Here is a 6,188-nt window from a genome sequence, read left to right on the forward strand (position 1 = left end):
GTGTGGACGTAGCTGTGATGGAACTGAGACGGAGGGAGTGTGGTGGAAGAACAGATCTGACTGGTGTGTGAACGTAGCTGTGATGGAACTGAGCCTGGTGGAGAGACGGGGTGGGGGAGTGTGATGGAAGAACAGAACTGGTTGGTGTGTGGACGTACCAGTGCTGGAACTGAGATGGGGGTAGAGACGGGGTGGGGGATTGTGATGGAAGAACAGATTTGACTGGTGTATGGACGTAGTAGTGATGGAACTGAGCCTGGTGGAGAGACGGGGTGGGGGATTGTGATGAAAGAACAGATCTGACTGGTGTATGGACGTAGCAGTGATGGAACTGAGCCTGGTGGAGAGACGGAGGGAGTGTGGTGGAAGAACAGATCTGACTGGTGTGTGGACGTAGCAGTGATGGAACTGAGACAGGGGGAGTGTGGTGGAAGAACAGATCTGACTGCTGTGTGGACGTAGCAGTGATGGAACTGAGCCTGGTGGAGAGACGGAGGGAGTGTGGTGGAAGAACAGATCTGACTGGTGTGTGGACGTAGCAGCAAGAAGCAGTATCAGCCCTGGACCAATCCTCCAAACTCCATTTCTCACCTGGACCTTCTCTCTTCCCAGATCCGGGTAGGAGGACAAGCCCTGACGCCGGGCAGGAGAAGCCGACGGATGCTGCATGCAAAGCCTCTGAGATGATCCCAGGTAACCACGGAGTTCTGACAGGGGACTGTCTGTTACTCCTGATCACAGGGACCCTTTCTGATGCACCTGGCCTTCGGGTGGTTGGGATCTGTAAGGAGCATCTCCCCAAACAGCGACTGGCATTCCCTCTCCCCCAAACCCACCACTTCCAGCCCAGGGCTGGGGGGAGGCCTTGCTCTGTCTGTCCCGTGGAAGTGGCATACAGATGTTTAGGGAGAGGGCCAGGAGGGGTAGAATTCTTCTGCAAGCAAGGCATGGATTACACAAAGAGGGTTTTTGATGATGCAAAATTTTGTGCTCATGAAGGAGAAGTTGCTCACGTTTAAGTTGGCACTGAGAAGTTCTGACAACGTCACAGCTGCACTCGGGAGACATAATGGAGGGGTCAGAGACTGTTCATGTGGGTAGAACTCAGGATAGGAAGGGTGCAATCACACTGATGGGATGGAACGACAGACGCCCAATTAGCCACCGGGACATTGAGGAATAGATATGTAATCAAGTGAAGGAATGGAGTAAAAATAATGGGGTTGTTGTCATGGGGGATTTCAACTTCCCTCATGTAAACTGGGGCCGCCTTAGTGCAAGGGGTTTGGATGGGAGCAGTGGACGCTGAGGGGAGATCTGTCAGAGGTTTCTAAGATTATGAGAGGCTTAGATGGAGCAGATAAGGAAAGATGGAGTATCTGTTTCCGAGGGTTGAAATTTCCAACTCCAGAGGGCAGGCATTGAAGGTGAGAGGGGTGCAGGTTCAGGGGGGGTTCAGGGGGGATGTGAGGGGTAAGAGTGGTAGATGCCTGGAATGCGCTGCCTGGTATGGTGTTAGAGACGAATACATTAGAGGCTTTTAAGGGACGTTTAGATTGACAGATGGGTGTGAGGAAGATGGAGGGATTTGGACATTATGTGGGAAGGAGGGATTATATTTTGGATGTTTCTGATTTACTTTTAGCTGGTCCAGCACAACATTGTGGGCTGAGTGGCCTGTTCCTGTGCTTTACTGTTCAATGTTCTGTGAGAGACCAAGGTAAACTGAATCAGCCAGTGTGTGGAGGACCCCAACGTTGGGGGCATAGTGGGCAGCAAGGAGGGCTATCAATATCTGCAGCAGAATCTGGATGAGCTGGGGAAAATGGCAGATGGAATTTAATGCAGACAAGCATGATTGCACTTTGGGAATGGAAAGCAGGCTCGGTCTTACACAGGGAACGGTACATTAGAACAGGGGAATCTGGGAATACAGATCCATAACTCTTACACAGGGAATGGTACAGTAGAACAGAGGAATCTGGGAATACAGATCCATAACTCTTACACAGGGAATGGTACGGTAGAACAGGGGAATCTGGGAATACAGATCCATATCTCTTACACAGGGAATAGTACATTAGAACAGAGGAATCTGGGAATACAGATCCATAACTCTTACACAGGGTACGGTACTGTAGAACAGAGGAATCTGAGAATACAGATGTATTTGAGGGAAGCCTGAGTGGGAACTTCTTCACTCGGAGGATAGTGAGAGTGTACAACGAGCTGCCAGCAGAAGTGTTGGATCTGGGTTTGATTTCAACATTTAACAGAAGTGTGGATAAGTTCATGGATGGGAGGGATTTGGAGGGACACAGTCCTGGTGGGGGTTGATGGGACAAAGCAGAATAATAGTTTGGCAAGGACTAGATGGGCTGAAGGACCTGTTTCTGTACTGTAGTGCTCCATCACCCAAAGATCTAGATCCCTCTCTGGATGTCATTACTCTCCCTCTGAGAGTGAAAACCCCCCACAATATCCAACTTTCCATGAGAACTTGGGGTCCAGTTACTCCTCGATCCACATTCCATTGGATAGGGTTACTCTTTCCCCTTCAGTTCTATATGCCATGCGATGCTTTGAAAAACTTGTTCTTCTTTGTATTATTGACCATGTCAATCTTTACTGGCTTCAGCTAACACACACTCTTCCCTTCTTATTGAATTAAAATCCAGCCAGGGGAAGCCAAGTGAATTTACACGTTGCACAGAGAGGCCGGTGGTGGATGGGGGAAGGGACTGGTTACTGGAACGATGGGCAGGAGGAGAACCTGGGGTCAGCCTGGGTCCCTGCGCTTACCGTCACCAACGCTCCAGCCCAAGCACCCATCACACCGTGTGAGTTTGCTGTCTCTGGGTCTGCTCTGACTGAATATTTCTCTCAATCTTCCAGTGAACGACCTCCTGTCCGATGAGTGTGAGAAGATGATCAGTAGTGTCCAAGTGCTGTTCCTTGGGCAGAACAACTTGAGAAACCCCCAGGAGCAAGAGGCCTACCTCCGTCAGGTGAGAGATGTCGTCCACATTCATTCCCCGAGGTGGAGGTTCTGATTCATATGGCTTTGGTCAATCCAGGTCAATAATCAGTGACTATCCCCTCCCGATGAACAGTGAAACACTCAAACCCTGAAATGGTTACATCTCAGTCACCAGAGACTCCCCGTCCTCAGTCAGCACCCAACGTAGGATATAAGAACAGAATTAGGCTATTGGGCCCATCAAGTCTGCTCCATGAATATGTTTCTGCCTTGGCACTTTCTCCCTGAAAGCCAAACCCTCTGACTGATCAGTCTCTGCCCTAAGTACCCCCAGTGTGAATGGGGACTGCCCCACCACCTGACAAACACCATCTTCCCATCTCCCCCACCTCCACCCATTATACACGACTTCTGAAGACAAACTATTTACGGTTATCATTGTCCCCTCATGGTCTCACCATTCCTCTAAATCCCTTATTCCTCAGTACATTGCGTGCTCCTTATCCGGGCATGTACATAGCCTTGGACAGTCGGCTCCCAGCCCAGCTTCCTCCTCTGTTGGCAACGAGTTCCCACCGACCGATCATCTCCACTCATGTCCCTTCAGCTTTGCATCTCCCCCATGGTCCTAACGACCATTCGGAGCCAGCGGTCACTTTGTGACTTTCCTGCTCGGGGACCCCCATCATTTTGCACAGCAGAGGTTCCCCTGGTTTGGGGAAACGTTTTCCTCTGGTGCCTGTTTTCTGGGAACGTTTATCTCCCATTCTGTGGACCGTCTATTTATGGGATCTGAGGGTTTACAGGTTTAGGGGACGTGATTCCATTAGTTAGGGAGTTAACATTTCAGCTCAGAGACCTTTTGTCAGAACTGTCTGGGAAAGAGGGAGATACGTGTGGTCTCAGTTTGGGAGACAGCGATACACTGCACCGGAGAATCGGTTTCACAGGTCTGTGAGGAGGTGGGTTTCCGTGTGGTAGGGAAAGGAAGTTGCCTGGTTTTGGGAGCTGGTGAGTGGAATTCCTGGTCTGAGGGGTTGAGAGTATCCTGGTCTGGAGAGGGGAAATCCTGAGTCCGAATGGGGAAATCCCTGAGTCTGAATTGTGAGGGGGTATCCCTGACTCTTAATGGGGAAATCCCCTGGTCTGGAGAGGGGGAATCCCCAAGTCCAAATGGGGAAATCCCTGAGTCTGAGGGAGAGGGAATCCCCTGGTCTCAGGGAGAGGGGGAATCCCTGAGTCCGAATGGGGAAACCCCCTGGTCTGAGGGAGGGGGAAATCCCCTGGTCTGAGGGAGGGGGAAATCCCCTGGTCTGAGGGAGAGGAAATCCCCTGGTCTGAGGGAGAGGAAATCCCCGAGTCTGAATGGGGAAATCCCCTGGTTTGAGGGAGAGGAAATCCCTGAGTCTGAATGGGGAAACCCCCTGGTCTGAGGGAGGGGGAAATCCCCTGGTCTGAGGGAGAGGAAATCCCCGAGTCCGAATGGGGAAATCCCCTGGTCTGAGGGAGGGAAGAATCCCCTTATCTTCAGGGTGAGGAAAATCTCTTGGTTTTGAGGGGTGGGGGGTGACAAGAATCCCTCGGTCTGAGGTGGGGGCGTGGTGGAAATCCGCTGGTCTCGGGGTTGAGAGGTGTTCCCTGGTCCAAGGGGAATGGGAGGCATTCTCTGCTCTCGGGGTAAGGAGATCCCCTAGTCCGAGGAGGGTGGAAATTTCCTGGACAGGGTGGGGTGAGAGGCGGGAATCACCTGGTCTCAGGTGATGAGGAGAATTCCCTGGTACGAGGGGTGTGGGGGAGGTGAATGGCACTCTCTGTTCTCAGCGGGTGAGGTGAATCCCCTGATCCGAGAGGGGTGAGAGGCATTTCCTGGTCTCGGGGTGAGGAGAATTCCCTGTTCCAGGGATGAGGACAATCCCCTGATTGAGGGGTTGAGGGACATTCTGAGAGTGTGAGGGTGTGAGGGGAGGGTTTTCTCAGGTCGAATAGAAAAGCTGATTCCATTTTTGGGGAAGGTCTATCCCTATTTTGGAGCGGGGGAATTTCTCTGATCCTGAGAGAAGGTGGATCCTTGTTATGGGATGTTTGGAAGAGCAGATTTTCCTGGTGAGGGGATAGGGTTTGGAGAGGGATTGACGGTGATTTCTGAGGAATTGAATTTTCCTGGTGTTGGAGAATGTAGTTCTTGTTGTGAAGAAAGGAATCTCCTGGTGGTAAGTGATGGATTTTGCGGATGATGAAAGGAGGGTGTCTCTGTTGTCCTGATCCCCCACACAGTGCGATCTAACCGTGTTTCTTCACCCGTCCCTCACCATCGATATCCCTGGTCCACAGGTGCGTGAGATACTGAGGGAACAGCTCCCCTGCAAGCACATCCTGTCCAAGAGCAAATGCGACAAGGGAAATAACTGAGAATGAAGATCTCAGATTGTGTTCCTCCAACGTATCACAGAGTGATGGACGATGTGTGAGATGTTCATGGGTTATGCTGGGGAGTGTGAGGTTTCACTGGGTTGTGTGATGGTGGTGGGGAATCCTAGATTAAAAATATCAATCAAATATTATTAGCATCAATTAGACTGTGTATCTGTCATTGAGAATCAGGTTTATTATCACTAACATATGATTCTTTCATCTTTCTTTATTTCTCAGCAATTGAATGTAATAATGGGTTTAATCCAAGCAATGAAAGACACATTCAGATTCCTGGGACGTGTCTCTGTAATTGTTTCTGTATTTCCAATGATCCACAGTTACTTGAATTAAGAATGTATTTCTATTTTACTTCAGTTGTGATGTTACGTTCATTTATCACTGTTATTAAAAGTAATATCATAAAGACACAAAATAGATGAACACTCCCAAACAGCTTGCAGAGAAAGGAAACCATTTCTGCACATTTGGTCTTCTTTTCAACGTTGGTTGTTTGTCGGTCTTTATTTACATGTAGATTTTCATAAATTGTATCATGTTTTATTTTCACGTGAATGCTTGTAAGAAAATGAATCTCAGGGTAGTATATGGTGATGTATATGTACTCTGTTAATAAATTTACTTTGAACTTTGATTGCAAAGCTGTTCTTTTCAGAATCTGAATCAGGTTTAATAATGCTGACTTATGTCATGAAAATTGTTCTGTGTCAGCAGTATAGTGTAAGACAGAAAATACTATAAATTACAATATGAAATATACAGAATATAAAATAAGTCG

General features: G+C 49.0%; 1 long non-coding RNA gene across 1 annotated transcript; it reads left to right on the top strand.

Annotated features, from left to right (window-relative positions):
* Nucleotides 1-609: 609 nt before the first annotated feature.
* On the top strand, nucleotides 610-5,683 carry LOC140207755 (uncharacterized). Its single transcript, XR_011888646.1, has 3 exons — nucleotides 610-693; nucleotides 2,896-3,008; nucleotides 5,312-5,683. It is a non-coding gene; the product is annotated as an uncharacterized lncRNA (long non-coding RNA).
* Nucleotides 5,684-6,188: the final 505 nt, after the last annotated feature.

Source organism: Mobula birostris, chromosome 13 (assembly GCF_030028105.1).
Source record: "Mobula birostris isolate sMobBir1 chromosome 13, sMobBir1.hap1, whole genome shotgun sequence".
NCBI classification, from domain to species: Eukaryota; Metazoa; Chordata; class Chondrichthyes; order Myliobatiformes; family Myliobatidae; genus Mobula; species Mobula birostris.